This window comes from Oncorhynchus gorbuscha, linkage group LG07 (genome assembly GCF_021184085.1).
Source record: "Oncorhynchus gorbuscha isolate QuinsamMale2020 ecotype Even-year linkage group LG07, OgorEven_v1.0, whole genome shotgun sequence".
Taxonomy (NCBI): Eukaryota; Metazoa; Chordata; class Actinopteri; order Salmoniformes; family Salmonidae; genus Oncorhynchus; species Oncorhynchus gorbuscha.
Genome location: NC_060179.1, coordinates 88,768,455 through 88,783,322, shown reverse-complemented (window position 1 = coordinate 88,783,322; position 14,868 = coordinate 88,768,455). Strand labels below are relative to the sequence as shown.

Sequence of the window (14,868 nt, the reverse complement as noted above, 5' to 3'; positions counted from 1 at the left end):
TATCAGGTACATGTTGTTGGAGGAGCTGGTATTTGTAATGGGACTGGTACATGTTGTTGGAGGAGCTGGTATTTGTAATGGGACTGGTATATGTTGTTGGGGGAGCTGGTATCTGGTACATGTTGTTGGAGGAGCTGGTATCTGGTACATGTTGTTGGGGGAGCTGGTATCTGGTACATGTTGTTGGAGGAGCTGGTATCTGGTACATGTTGTTGGGGGAGCTGGTATCTGGTACACGTTGTTGGAGGAGCTGGTATCTGGTACATGTTGTTAGAGGAGCTGGTATCAGGTACATGTTGTTGGAGGAGCTGGTATTTGTAATGGGACTGGTACATGTTGTTGGAGGAGCTGGTATTTGTAATGGGACTGGTATATGTTGTTGGGGGAGCTGGTATCTGGTACATGTTGTTGGAGGAGCTGGTATCTGGTACATGTTGTTGGGGGAGCTGGTATCTGGTACATGTTGTTGGAGGAGCTGGTATCTGGTACATGTTGTTGGGGGAGCTGGTATCTGGTACACGTTGTTGGAGGAGCTGGTATCTGGTACATGTTGTTAGAGGAGCTGGTATCAGGTACATTTTGTTGGAGGAGCTGGTATTTGTAATGGGACTGGTACATGTTGTTGGAGGAGCTGGTATTTGGAATGGGACTGGTACTTGTTGTTGGAGGAGCTGGTAATTGTAATGGGACTGGTACATGTTGTTGGAGGAACAGGTAATTGTAATGGGACTGGTACATGTTGTTGGAGGAACTGGTAATTGTAAACAGACTGATACATGTTGATGGAGGAACTGGTAATTGTAATGGGACTGGTACATGTTGTTGGAGGAACTGGTATTTGTAATGGGACTGGTACATGTTGTTGGAGGAGCTGGTATTTGTAATGGTGGAGTCCTTCTGTAGCTCAGTTGGTAGAGCATGGCGCTTGTAACGCCAGGGTAGTGGGTTCAATCCCCGGGACCACCCATACGTAGAATGTATGCACACATGACTGTAAGTCGCTTTGGATAAAAGCGTCTGCTAAATGGCATATATTATTATTTATTATTATATATATAATGGGACTGGTACATGTTGTTGGGGGAGCTGGTATCTGGTACATGTTGTAGGAGGAGCTGGTATTTGTAATGGGACTGGTACATGTTGTTGGGGGAGCTGGTATCTGGTACATGTTGTAGGAGGAGCTGGTATTTGTAATGGGACTGGTACATGTTGTTGGAGGAGCTGGTATCTGGTACATGTTGTTGCAGGAGCTGGTATCTGGTACATGTTGTTGGAGGAGCTGGTATCTGGTACATGTTGTTGGAGGAGCTGGTATCTGGTACATGTTGTTGGGGGAGCTGGTATCTGGTACATGTTGTTAGAGGAGCTGGTATCTGGTACATGTTGTTAGAGGAGCTGGTATCTGGTACAAGTTGTTGGGGGAGCTGGTATCTGGTACATGTTGTTAGAGGATCTAGTATCAGGTACATGTTGTTGGAGGAGCTGGTATCTGGTACATGTTGTTAGAGGATCTGGTATCAGGTACATGTTGTTGGAGGAGCTAGTATTTGTAATGGGACTCAGCTGGTATTTGTAATCCAAATCAGTCAGGTTTCAAGACTAGTCATTCAACTGAGACTGCTGAGACTGCTCTTCTCTGTATCACGGAGGCGCTCCGCACTGCTAAAGCTAACTCTCTCTCCTCTGCTCTCATCCTTCTAGACCTATCGGCTGCCTTCGATACTGTGAACCATCAGATCCTCCTCTCCACCCTCTCCGAGTTGGGCATCTCCGGCGCGGCCCACGCTTGGATTGCGTCCTACCTGACAGGTCGCTCCTACCAGGTGGCGTGGCGAGAATCTGTCTCCTCACCACGCACTCTCACCACTGGTGTCCCCCAGGGCTCTGTTCTAGGCCCTCTCCTATTCTCGCTATACACCAAGTCACTTGGCTCTGTCATAACCTCACATGGTCTCTCCTATCATTGCTATGCAGACGACACAATTAATCTTCTCCTTTCCCCCTTCTGATGACCAGGTGGCGAATCGCATCTCTGCATGTCTGGCAGACATATCAGTGTGGATGACGGATCACCACCTCAAGCTGAACCTCGGCAAGACGGAGCTGCTCTTCCTCCCGGGGAAGGACTGCCCGTTCCATGATCTCGCCATCACGGTTGACAACTCCATTGTGTCCTCCTCCCAGAGCGCTAAGAACCTTGGCGTGATCCTGGACAACACCCTGTCGTTCTCAACTAACATCAAGGCAGTGGCCCGTTCCTGTAGGTTCATGCTCTACAACATCCGCAGAGTACGACCCTGCCTCACACAGGAAGCGGCGCAGGTCCTAATCCAGGCACTTGTCATCTCCCGTCTGGATTACTGCAACTCGCTGTTGGCTGGGCTCCCTGCCTGTGCCATTAAACCCCTACAACTCATCCAGAACGCCGCAGCCCGTCTGGTGTTCAACCTTCCCAAGTTCTCTCACGTCACCCCGCTCCTCCGCTCTCTCCACTGGCTTCCAGTTGAAGCTCGCATCCGCTACAAGACCATGGTGCTTGCCTACGGAGCTGTGAGGGGAACGGCACCTCAGTGCCTCCAGGCTCTGATCAGGCCCTACACCCAAACACGGGCATCCACCTCTGGCCTGCTCGCCTCCCTACCACTGAGGAAGTACAGTTCCCGCTCAGCCCAGTCAAAACTGTTCGCTGCTCTGGCCCCCCAATGGTGGAACAAAGTCCCTCACGACGCCAGGACAGCGGAGTCAATCACCACCTTCCGGAGACACCTGAAACCCCACCTCTTTAAGGAATACCTAGGATAGGATAAAGTAATCCTTCTCACCCCCCTTAAAAGATTTAGATGCACTATTGTAAAGTGGCTGCCCCACTGGATGTCATAAGGTGAATGCACCAATTTGTAAGTCGCTCTGGATAAGAGCGTCTGCTAAATGACTTAAATGTAATGATGTAAATGGGACTGGTACATGTTGTTGGAGGAGCTGGTATCTGGTGCATGTTGTTGGAGGAGCTGGTATTTGTAATGGGACTGGTACATGTTGTTGGAGGAGCTGGTATCTGGTACATGTTGTTGGAGGAGCTGGTATCTGGTACATATTGTTAGAGGAGCTGGTATCTGGTACATATTGTTAGAGGAGCTGGTATCTGGTACATGTTGTTAGAGGAGCTGGTATCTGGTACATGTTGTTGGAGAAGTTGAAACAGATACAGATACATAATACGGAGTAGGTTTAAACTGTACGAGTCATTCCACAACAGAAACAACAGGCATCAGGCAGGATGCTGAGTTAGCTTTCTTCTACGGAAGAAGAAGAAGAAGCTTCAGAGAAGCCTCAGAGAAGCACTCCGTTCACTTTTCCCACCACCTATTGACCTCAGTGAGCACCAGTCCTTTGGTGCCTAGAACCAAACAGAAGCCAGAGAATCACCCAATCTAACCTGGACAGTTTGGGAAAGTGGATTCCCAACCCACCCCTGGCAGGAAGTGACTCCTGTTGTCATCAATGCATTACGTTTATCAGTTGAACCTGGGCTAAGGCTGTCTGAGGTGTTGATTCTTATTTAACACAGTTTGGTTCAAGTTCAGCGGATCAGGTCATTCATCACTTGTCGTCAAGTCAGTTAACGGGACTAGTGCCAGACAGCAGGCAGATAGATCGTGGTCTTATTAAGCCAACACAGTGGAGCTGATTGAGGACACAAGGCAACACAGTGGAGCTGGCTGAGGACACAAGGCAACACAGTAGAGCTGGCTGAGGACACAAGGCAACACAGTGGAGCTGGCTGAGGACACAAGGCAACACAGTGGAGCTGGAAGAGGACACAAGGCAACACAAGCTGGCTGGGGACACAAGGCAACACAGTGGAGCTGGCTGAGGACACAAGGCAACACAGTGGAGCTGGCTGAGGACACAAGGCAACACAGTGGAGCTGGCTGGGGACACAAGGCAACACAGTGGAGCTGGAAGAGGACACAAGGCAACACAGTGGAGCTGGCTGGGGACACAAGGCAACACAGTGGAGCTGGAAGAGGACACAAGGCAACACAGTGGAGCTGGCTGGGGACACAAGGCAACACAGTGGAGCTGGAAGAGGACACAAGGCAACACAGTGGAGCTGGCTGGGGACACAAGGCAACACAGTGGAGCTGGAAGAGGACACAAGGCAACACAGTGGAGCTGGCTGGGGACACAAGGCAACACAGTGGAGCTGGCTGGGGACACAAGGCAACACAGTGGAGCTGGCTGGGGACACAAGGCAACACAGTGGAGCTGGAAGAGGACACAAGGCAACACAGTGGAGCTGGCTGGGGACACAAGGCAACACAGTGGAGCTGGAAGAGGACACAAGGCAACACAGTGGAGCTGGCTGGGGACACAAGGCAACACAGTGGAGCTGGCTGGGGACACAAGGCAACACAAGCTGCTGAGGACACAAGGCAAAACAAGCTGGCCCTCCTAACTATCACAGCCAACAAGCCCATTCACATTGTTCCCATGTTCATCTGCAGGTGAAGACACGGCCCACTATAAGGGCTTGTAAAGTCAGCATTTCACTGTGAGATCTAAACCTGTTGTTATCCCACACACGTGACAAAATGTGATTTGATTTGATATTGTGCCAGATATTGTGCCAGTACTCTGCCCAATACTACTGCTTGGCCACAATGACTCGTCCTAGTCCAAATAGACTGAGTCCCACAGCTCTACTGATTCACTTGTAACGTTTACAGACTGGGACCAACAAACCATACCATCCAAAGCAACGTTGTGAGTTAGTGAATACGGCTCTCTACTGGACTGAGTGTACCAAACATTAGGAACGCCTTCCTAACACGGGGCATGGGCTCTACAAGGTGTCCAAAAGAGTCCCATAAGGATGCTGCTGGTCCATGTTGACTCCAACGTTTGCCAAAGTTTGTGTCAAGTTGGCTGGATATTCTTTGGGTGGTGGATCATTCAAGAAACACTCGGGAAACTGTTGCGTGGTATAAAACATTTAAAAAACAGCAGCGTTGCAATTCTTGATACAAGCCGGTGCACCTACTACCACACCCTGTTCAAAGGCACTTAAACATATTGTCTTGCCCGTTCACCCTCTGAATGGTACACGCACACAATCCATGTCTCAATTGTCTCAAGGCTTAAAAATCCTTCTTTAACCTGTCTCCTCCCCTTCATCTACATGTCTCCTCCCCGTCATCTACATGTCTCCTCCCCTTCATCTACATGTCTCCTCCCCTTCATCTACACTGATTGAAGTGGATTTAACAGGTGACATAGCTTTCTCCTGGATTCACCTGGTCAGTCTGTGTCATGGGAAAGAGCAGGTGTTCATAATGTTTTGTCCACTCAGTGTATGTATATATATATATAGTGTATATATATATATATATATATATATATATATATATATATATATATATATATATATATATATATATATATATATATATATATATATATATATATATATATATATATATACAGTATCTACACTGGTACACTATAGAGAATATAGGTGTCCATACCTGGGTCTGGATTCACAGGGTACAGGGGTGGAGGTGGAGTCCTTCCCAGGGCCTGGAGGTGGAGGTAAGGAGGCCGGGGCTGGTGCTGGGTTGGCCGGGGCTGGTGCTGGGTTGGCCGGGGCTGGTGCTGGGTTGGCCGGGGCTGGTGCTTGGCTGGCCGGGGCTGGTGGGGCCTGGGCGGGTAAGGCTGGTTCTGGGGTTGGTGGTAAGGGTGGTTCTTGGGGGTCGGCTGGGGCTGCTAGTGGGGCCTGGGGGGATGCAGGTGGGGGTTTCTGGGGCTCAGCAGTCTCAGCAGGCTCAGCAGGCTCAGGGCCTAGCCTCTCTGGAGGAGAGGGAGGAGGAGGGGAGAAGTCTTCCTGAAGGTAGGTAGAGAGGGCAGGAGAGAACTGGAAGACTTCTCCAGGTGACGTGTGAGGAGGTGGGAAGGACGCAGGAGGATGGGATGGGGAGGAGGCAGGAGGAGGGGGTGGGGAGGAGGAGGCAGGAGGAGGGGATGGGGAGGAGGAGGTGACAAGGGCAGGCTTACTCCTCTCCTCAGTCAGGGAGGACCTGGAAAGGGACGGAGACAAGACAGGGTTAACAAACATACACACAAACATATACATATCATTGTTGGTTGTTTGGTATATTATGGTTTGGTACTATACCAAACAATCATACACAACAACCATATTCTACCCTACACAACAACCGTAATCTACCATACACAACAACCGTATTCTACCATAAACAACAACCGTATTCTACCATAAACAACAACCGTATTCTACCCTACACAACAACCGTAATCTACCATACACAACAACCGTATTCTACCCTACACAACAACCATATTCTACCCTACACAACAACCGTATTCTACCCTACACAACAACCGTATTCTACCATAAACAACAACCGTATTCTACCATAAACAACAACCGTATTCTACCCTACACAACAACCGTAATCTACCATACACAACAACCGTATTCTACCCTACACAACAACCGTATTCTACCATACACAACAACCGTATTCTACCATACACAACAACCATATTCTACCATACACAACAACCGTATTCTACCATAAACAACAACCGTATTCTACCATACACAACAACCGTATTCTACCATACACAACAACCGTATTCTACCATACACAACAACCGTATTCTACCATACACAACAACCGTATTCTACCCAACCCAACAACCGTATTCTACCATAAACAACAACCGTATTCTACCATAAACAACAACCGGATTCTACCCTACACCACAACCGTATTCTACCCTACACAACAACCGTATTCTACCCTACACAACAACCGTATTCTACCCTACACAACAACCGTATTCTACCATACACAACAACCGTGTTCTACCATACACAACAACTGTATTCTACCCTACACAACAACTGTATTCTACCCTACACAACAACCGTATTCTACCATACACAACAACCATATTCTACCCTACACAACAACCGTATTCTACCATACACAACAACCGTATTCTACCATACACAACAACCGTATTCTACCCAACACAACAACCGTATTCTACCATAAACAACAACCGTATTCTACCATAAACAACAACCGTATTCTACCCTACACAACAACCGTATTCTACCATAAACAACAACCGTATTCTACCCTACACAACAACCGTATTCTACCATAAACAACAACCGTATTCTACCCTACACAACAACCGTATTCTACCCTACACAACAACCGTATTCTACCCTACACAACAACCATATTCTACCATACACAACAACCGTATTCTACCATACACAACAACTGTATTCTACCCTACACAACAACCGTATACACAACAACCGTATTCTACCCTACACAACAACCAACAACCGTATTCTACCATACACAACAACCATATTCTACCCTACACAACAACCGTATTCTACCATAAACAACAACCGTATTCTACCCTACACAACAACCGTATTCTACCATAAACAACAACCGTATTCTACCCTACACAACAACCGTATTCTACCCTACACAACAACCGTATTCTACCCTACACAACAACCGTATTCTACCATACACAACAACCGTATTCTACCATACACAACAACTGTATTCTACCCTACACAACGACCGTATTCTACCATACACAACAACCATATTCTACCTTACACAACAACCGTATTCTACCCTACACAACAACCGTATTCTACCATACACAACAACCGTAAGCCTCCAGCTTCAATGATTTTTGCAATTCGTTCCAGTCATTGGCAGCAGAGAACTGGAAGGAAAGGCGGCCAAAGGGGGTGTTGGCTTTGGGGATGATCAGTGAGATACACCTGCTGGAGCGCGTGCTACGGGTGGGTGTTGTTATCGTGACCAGTGAGCTGAGATAAGGTGGAGCTTTACCTAGCATAGACTTGTAGATGACCTGGAGCCAGTGGGTCTGGCTAAGAATACGTAGCGAGGGCCAGCCGACTAGAGCATACAGGTCGCAGTGGTGTGTGGTATAAGGCGCTTTGGTGACAAAATGGATGGCACTGTGATAAACTGCATCCAGTTTGCTGAGTAGAGTGTTGGAAGCTATTTTGTAGATGACATCGCCGAAGTCGAGGATCGGTAGGAAAGTCAATTCCCCTTTTGGCCGCCTTTCCTTCCAGTTCTATGCTGCCAATGACTGGAACGAATTGCAAAAATCACTGAAGATGGAGTCTTATATCTCCCTCTCTACATTTAAGCATCAGCTGTCAGAGCAGCTTACCAATCACAATACCTGTACACAGTCAGTCTGTAAATAGCCCACCCAACTACCTCATCCCCACATTGTTATTTATCTTTTGCACACCAGTATCTCTACTTGCACATCATTATCTGCACATCTATCACTCCTTAATGCTAAATTGTAATTATTTCACCTCTATGGCCAATTTATTGCCTACCTCCCTAATCTTCTACATTTACACACACTGTACATATATTTTTCTATTGTGTTATTGACTGTATGTTTGTTTATGTGTAACTCTGTGTTGTTTTCATCTAACTGCTTTGCTTTATCTTGGCCAGGTCGCAGTTGTAAATGAGAACTTGTTTTAAACTGGTCTACCTGGTTAAATAAAGGTGATCTGGCCTACCTGGTTAAATAAAGGTGATCTGGTCGCAGTTGTAAATGAGAACTTGTTTTAAACTGGTCTACCTGGTTAAATAAAGGTGATCTGGCCTACCTGGTTAAATAAAGGTGATCTGGTCTACCTGGTTAAATAAAGGTGATATGGTCTACCTGGTTAAATAAAGGTGATCTGGCCTACCTGGTTAAATAAAGGTGATCTGGTCTACCTGGTTAAATAAAGGTGATCTGGTCTACCTGGTTAAATAAAGGTGATATGGTCTACCTGGTTAAATAAAGGTGATCTGGTCTACCTGGTTAAATAAAGGTGATATGGTCTACCTGGTTAAATAAAGGTGATCTGGTCTACCTGGTTAAATAAAGGTGATATGGTCTACCTGGTTAAATAAAGGTGATCTGGTCTACCTGGTTAAATAAAGGTGATATGGTCTACCTGGTTAAATAAAGGTGATCTGGCCTACCTGGTTAAATAAAGGTGATATGGTCTACCTGGTTAAATAAAGGTGATCTGGTCTACCTGGTTAAATAAAGGTGATCTGGTCTACCTGGTTAAATAAAGGTGATCTGGTCTACCTGGTTAAATAAAGGTGATCTGGTCTACCTGGTTAAATAAAGGTGATCTGGTCTACCTGGTTAAATAAAGGTGATATGGTCTACCTGGTTAAATAAAGGTGATCTGGTCTACCTGGTTAAATAAAGGTGATATGGTCTACCTGGTTAAATAAAGGTGATCTGGCCTACCTGGTTAAATAAAGGTGATCTGGTCTACCTGGTTAAATAAAGGTGATCTGGCCTACCTGGTTAAATAAAGGTGATCTGGTCTACCTGGTTAAATAAAGGTGATCTGGCCTACCTGGTTAAATAAAGGTGATATGGTCTACCTGGTTAAATAAAGGTGATCTGGCCTACCTGGTTAAATAAAGGTGATCTGGCCTACCTGGTTAAATAAAGGTGATATGGTCTACCTGGTTAAATAAAGGTGATCTGGCCTACCTGGTTAAATAAAGGTGATATGGTCTACCTGGTTAAATAAAGGTGATATGGTCTACCTGGTTAAATAAAGGTGATCTGGCCTACCTGGTTAAATAAAGGTGATCTGGCCTACCTGGTTAAATAAAGGTGATCTGGCCTACCTGGTTAAATAAAGGTGATCTGGTCTACCTGGTTAAATAAAGGTGATCTGGCCTACCTGGTTAAATAAAGGTGATCTGGTCTACCTGGTTAAATAAAGGTGATATGGTCTACCTGGTTAAATAAAGGTGATCTGGCCTACCTGGTTAAATAAAGGTGATATGGTCTACCTGGTTAAATAAAGGTGATCTGGTCTACCTGGTTAAATAAAGGTGATCTGGTCTACCTGGTTAAATAAAGGTGATATGGTCTACCTGGTTAAATAAAGGTGATCTGGTCTACCTGGTTAAATAAAGGTGATCTGGCCTACCTGGTTAAATAAAGGTGATCTGGTCTACCTGGTTAAATAAAGGTGATCTGGTCTACCTGGTTAAATAAAGGTGATCTGGTCTACCTGGTTAAATAAAGGTGATCTGGCCTACCTGGTTAAATAAAGGTGATCTGGTCTACCTGGTTAAATAAAGGTGATATGGTCTACCTGGTTAAATAAAGGTGATATGGTCTACCTGGTTAAATAAAGGTGATCTGGCCTACCTGGTTAAATAAAGGTGATATGGTCTACCTGGTTAAATAAAGGTGATCTGGCCTACCTGGTTAAATAAAGGTGATCTGGTCTACCTGGTTAAATAAAGGTGATCTGGTCTACCTGGTTAAATAAAGGTGATATGGTCTACCTGGTTAAATAAAGGTGATCTGGCCTACCTGGTTAAATAAAGGTGATATGGTCTACCTGGTTAAATAAAGGTGATCTGGCCTACCTGGTTAAATAAAGGTGATCTGGTCTACCTGGTTAAATAAAGGTGATCTGGTCTACCTGGTTAAATAAAGGTGATTGTTTTGAAATAAAAACGAAATAAAACAATGTGACTGTCAGAACGGGTGTTGTATTGTATTGTGTATGTGGAGGCTGCAGTAGATTTCCCTTGATGGCCAAAAAAGCTACATTTTAGTCTCATCTGACCAGAGTACCTTCTTCTATATGTTTGGGGAGTTTCCTACATGCCTTTTGGCAAACACCAAACGTGTTTGCTTATTTTTTTCTTTAAGCAATGTCTTTTTTCTAGCCACTCTTCCATAAAGCCCAGCTGCTTAAAGTGGTCCTATGGACAGATACTCCAACCTTATAGAAGAAAGGGTCTAAACCATCTGAACCAGATGTTTTTTGGGGGTCAAGTTTAAGGAGTTCCGTTAGCACCTCTGACTCAGTGACTGCCTGCAGGAAGAAACTTTGTAGCAGGGCAGGGGAAAAAGAGGGAGAAGCGTCGGGGATAGTCACATTAGAAGGGGTGGTTGATGAGGAAATGTTGGACGGGCAAGGAGGCATGGCTGAGTCAAATAGGAATCCTGACTTAATGAAGTGGTGACTAAAGAGCTCAGACATGTGCTTCTTGTCAGTAACAACCACTTCTTCATCATTAAGGGACATGAGCAGCTGTGAGAAGGAGGGTTTATTCTCCAGGTCTTTAACCGTTTTCCAGAACTTCTTGGGGTTGAACCCACAGAGAGAGAACTGCTCCTTAAAACTTTGGCCTGAGTGCACTTATTTCTCATTTGCCTGAACGAGAGCCAGTCAGTCTGAGTATGAGAGCCAGTCCCGAGCCAGTCCCGAGCCTGTCGCCAAATGCAATTCTTGAGGTGGAGTAACTCTGCAAGATCACGGTCGAACCAGGGACTGAACCTGTTTTTAATTCTCATTTTCTTTATGGGGGCGTGTTTGTGAACAATACCACTGAAAATATAGAAAAAAGAAGGTCCAAGTGTCTTCGACAGAGGGAATCAAGCTGATTCTATACCATTTTACAGAGGCCATGTCATGAAGGAAGGCTTACTCATTAAAGGTTTTTAGCAAATGTCTATGCCAAATCAGGACAGGTCGTTTCACTGAGCAGCCTTTATGAACACAGACTAAAACAGTGATCACTAAGGTCATTACAGAAAACACCAGACTGATACCTATCAGGATTATTTGTGAGGATAACGTCGAGGAGAGTCGCCTACGTATGAACATATTAGAGACATATTTCCCTCAGATTACACAGATCCACAAAGATTTAGAAAAACAAACCCAATTTTGAAAAACTCCCATATCTACTGGGTGAAATACCACAGTGTGACATCACAGCAGCAAGATGTGTGACCTGTTGCCACAAGAAAAGGGCAACCAGTGAAGAACAAACACCATTGTAAATACAACCCATATTTATGCTTATTTATTTTCCCTTGTGTTCTTTAACCATTTGTACATTGTTACAACACTATATATATATATGTATATATATATATAATATGACATTTGTAATGTCTTTATTGTTTTGAAATTTCTGTATGTGTAATGTTTACTGTTAATTTTTTTTTATTATTACTGCTTTGGCAATGTTAACACGTTTCCCATGCCAATAAAGCCCCTTGAATTGAATTGAGAGAGACAGAGAGAGAGAGAGAGAGACAGAGAGAGACAGAGAGAGAGACACAGAGAGACAGAGAGAAACAAAGAGACAGTGAGACAGAGAGAAAAACAGAGAGAGAGAGAGAGAGACAGAGAGAGACAGAGAGAGACAGAGAGAAACAAAGAGACAGTGAGACAGAGAGAAAAACAGAGAGAGAGACAGAGAGAGAGACACAGAGAGACAGAGAGAAACAAAGAGACAGTGAGACAGAGAGAAAAACAGAGAGAGAGAGAGAGAGAGAGAGAGAGAGAGAGAGAGAGAGAGAGAGAGAGAGAGAGAGAGAGAGAGAGAGAGAGAGAGAGAGAGAGAGAGAGAGAGAGAGAGAGAGAGAGAGAGAGAAGAGAAACAAAGAGACAGTGAGACAGAGAGAAAAACAGAGAGAGAGACAGAGAGAGAGAGAGAGAGAGAGAGAGAGACAGAGAGACAGAGAGAAACAAAGAGACAGTGAGACAGAGAGAAAAACAGAGAGAGAGACAGAGAGAGAGAGACACAGAGAGACAGAGAGAAACAAAGAGACAGTGAGACAGAGAGAAAAACAGAGAGAGAGAGAGAGAGAGAGAGAGAGAGAGAGAGAGAGAGAGAGAGAGAGAGAGAGAGAGAGAGAGAGAGAGAGAGAGAGAGAGAGAGAGAGAGAGAGAGAGAGAGAGAGAGAGACAGAGAGAAACAAAGAGACAGTGAGACAGAGAGAAAAACAGAGAGAGAGAGACAGAGAGAGAGACAGAGAGACAGAGAGAAACAAAGAGACAGTGAGACAGAGAGAAAAACAGAGAGAGAGACAGAGAGAGACAGAGAGAGAGACACAGAGAGACAGAGAGAAACAAAGAGACAGTGAGACAGAGAGAAAAACAGAGAGAGAGAGAGAGAGAGAGAGAGAGAGAGAGAGAGAGAGAGAGAGAGAGAGAGAGAGAGAGAGAGAGAGAGAGACAGAGAGACAGAGAGAAACAAAGAGACAGTGAGACAGAGAGAAAACCAGAGAGAGAGACAGAGAGAGACAGAGAGAGAGACACAGAGAGACAGAGAGAAACAAAGAGACAGTGAGACAGAGAGAAAAACAGAGAGAGAGAGAGAGAGATAGAGAGAGAGAGAGAGAGACACAGAGAGACAGAGAGAAACAAAGAGACAGTGAGACAGAGAGAAAAACAGAGAGAGAGAGAGAGAGAGAGAGAGAGAGAGAGAGAGAGACACAGAGAGACACAGAGAGACAGAGAGAAACAAAGAGACAGTGAGACAGAGAAAAAAACAGAGAGCGAGAGAGAGAGAGAGAGAGAGAGAGAGAGAGAGAGAGAGAGAGAGAGAGACAGAGAGAGACAGAGAGAGACAGAGAGAGAGAGAGAGAGAGAGAGAGAGAGAGAGAGAGAGAGAGAGAGAGAGAGAGAGATGCCCTTATGTCTTTCCCTCCACCACACCTCTCGTATTTCCTTCCCCCCACACACACACACACAGAGAGAGAGAGAGACAGACAGAGGGAGACAGACAGAGAGACAGACACCACAGAATGACAAACAGGCCATCTGCCCCCCCACACACACATCTGCCCCCCCCACATCTGCCCCCCCACACACACAGAGAGACAGACAGACAGACAGACAGACAGACAGACAGACAGACAGACAGACAGACAGACAGACAGACAGACAGACAGACAGACAGACAGACAGACAGACAGACAGACAGACAGACAGACAGACAGACAGACAGACAGACAGACAGACAGCACCACAGAATGACAAACAGGCCATCTGCCCCCGCCCCCCACACACACAGAGAGAAAGAGACAGACAGAGAGACATACAGAAACAGCACCACAGAATGACAAACAGCAGAGAAAACTTCTAACAGCAACACAACGTGTAGAGCAACAGAAACTCACCTCACCTCAAGTCACCCAATAACCAGTCTACTGGAGAAGAGCTGTAGACACACTCCAACTACTACACAGCACAGTCCTACTCTTCTCTCTGTCTTTCTTTCTCAAACACACGTGTGTTTCTTCTGAACCCGGTCTGCTCTGGCCCTGTGAGCCAATGACTTCTGAGTGTCTGTATGAGCAGGGCTGTGCTGAGCGTCTGCCTCAAATTCCTCCCGCCGATACACACGCACGCACACACACACACGCACACATGCACACACGCACAAACACACACACACACACAGTCCACAGCTCCAGCTAAGAGCCACTCACAGAGGACAACCTCCCAGGGGTTGTAATATAATATTATATACTATACGTACACACACATACTAAGTATACACACACACTCAACACATACTCTCTCTCTCTCTCTCTCTCTCTCTCTCTCTCTGTCTCTCTCTCTCTCTCTCTCTCTCTCTCTCTCTCCTCTCTCTCTCTCTCTCTCTCTCTCTCTCTCTCTCTCTGTCTCTCTCTGTCTCTCTCTCTCTCTCTCTCTCTCTCTCTCTCTCTCTCTCTCTCTCTCTCTCTCTCTCTCCTCTCTCTCTCTCTCTCTCTCTCTCTCTCTCTCAGACAGACAGACAGACAGACAGACAGACAGACAGACAGACAGACAGACAGACAGACAGACAGACAGACAGACAGACAGACAGACAGACAGACAGACAGACAGACAGACAGACAGACAGACAGACAGACAGACAGACAGACAGACAGACAGACAGACAGACAGACAGACAG

The 14,868-nt window shown here is 45.7% G+C and overlaps 1 protein-coding gene across 1 annotated transcript in view; it reads right to left on the bottom strand.

The window, feature by feature from the left end:
• Positions 1–5,673, bottom strand: part of LOC124039407 (transforming acidic coiled-coil-containing protein 2-like) — a 104,323-nt gene extending 98,650 nt beyond the window's left edge. The window contains exon 1 of the mRNA XM_046355375.1: positions 5,532–5,673. The gene's annotated coding sequence lies outside the window, so the exon portion shown is untranslated. The remainder of the gene's footprint in view (positions 1–5,531) is intronic.
• Positions 5,674–14,868: the final 9,195 nt, after the last annotated feature.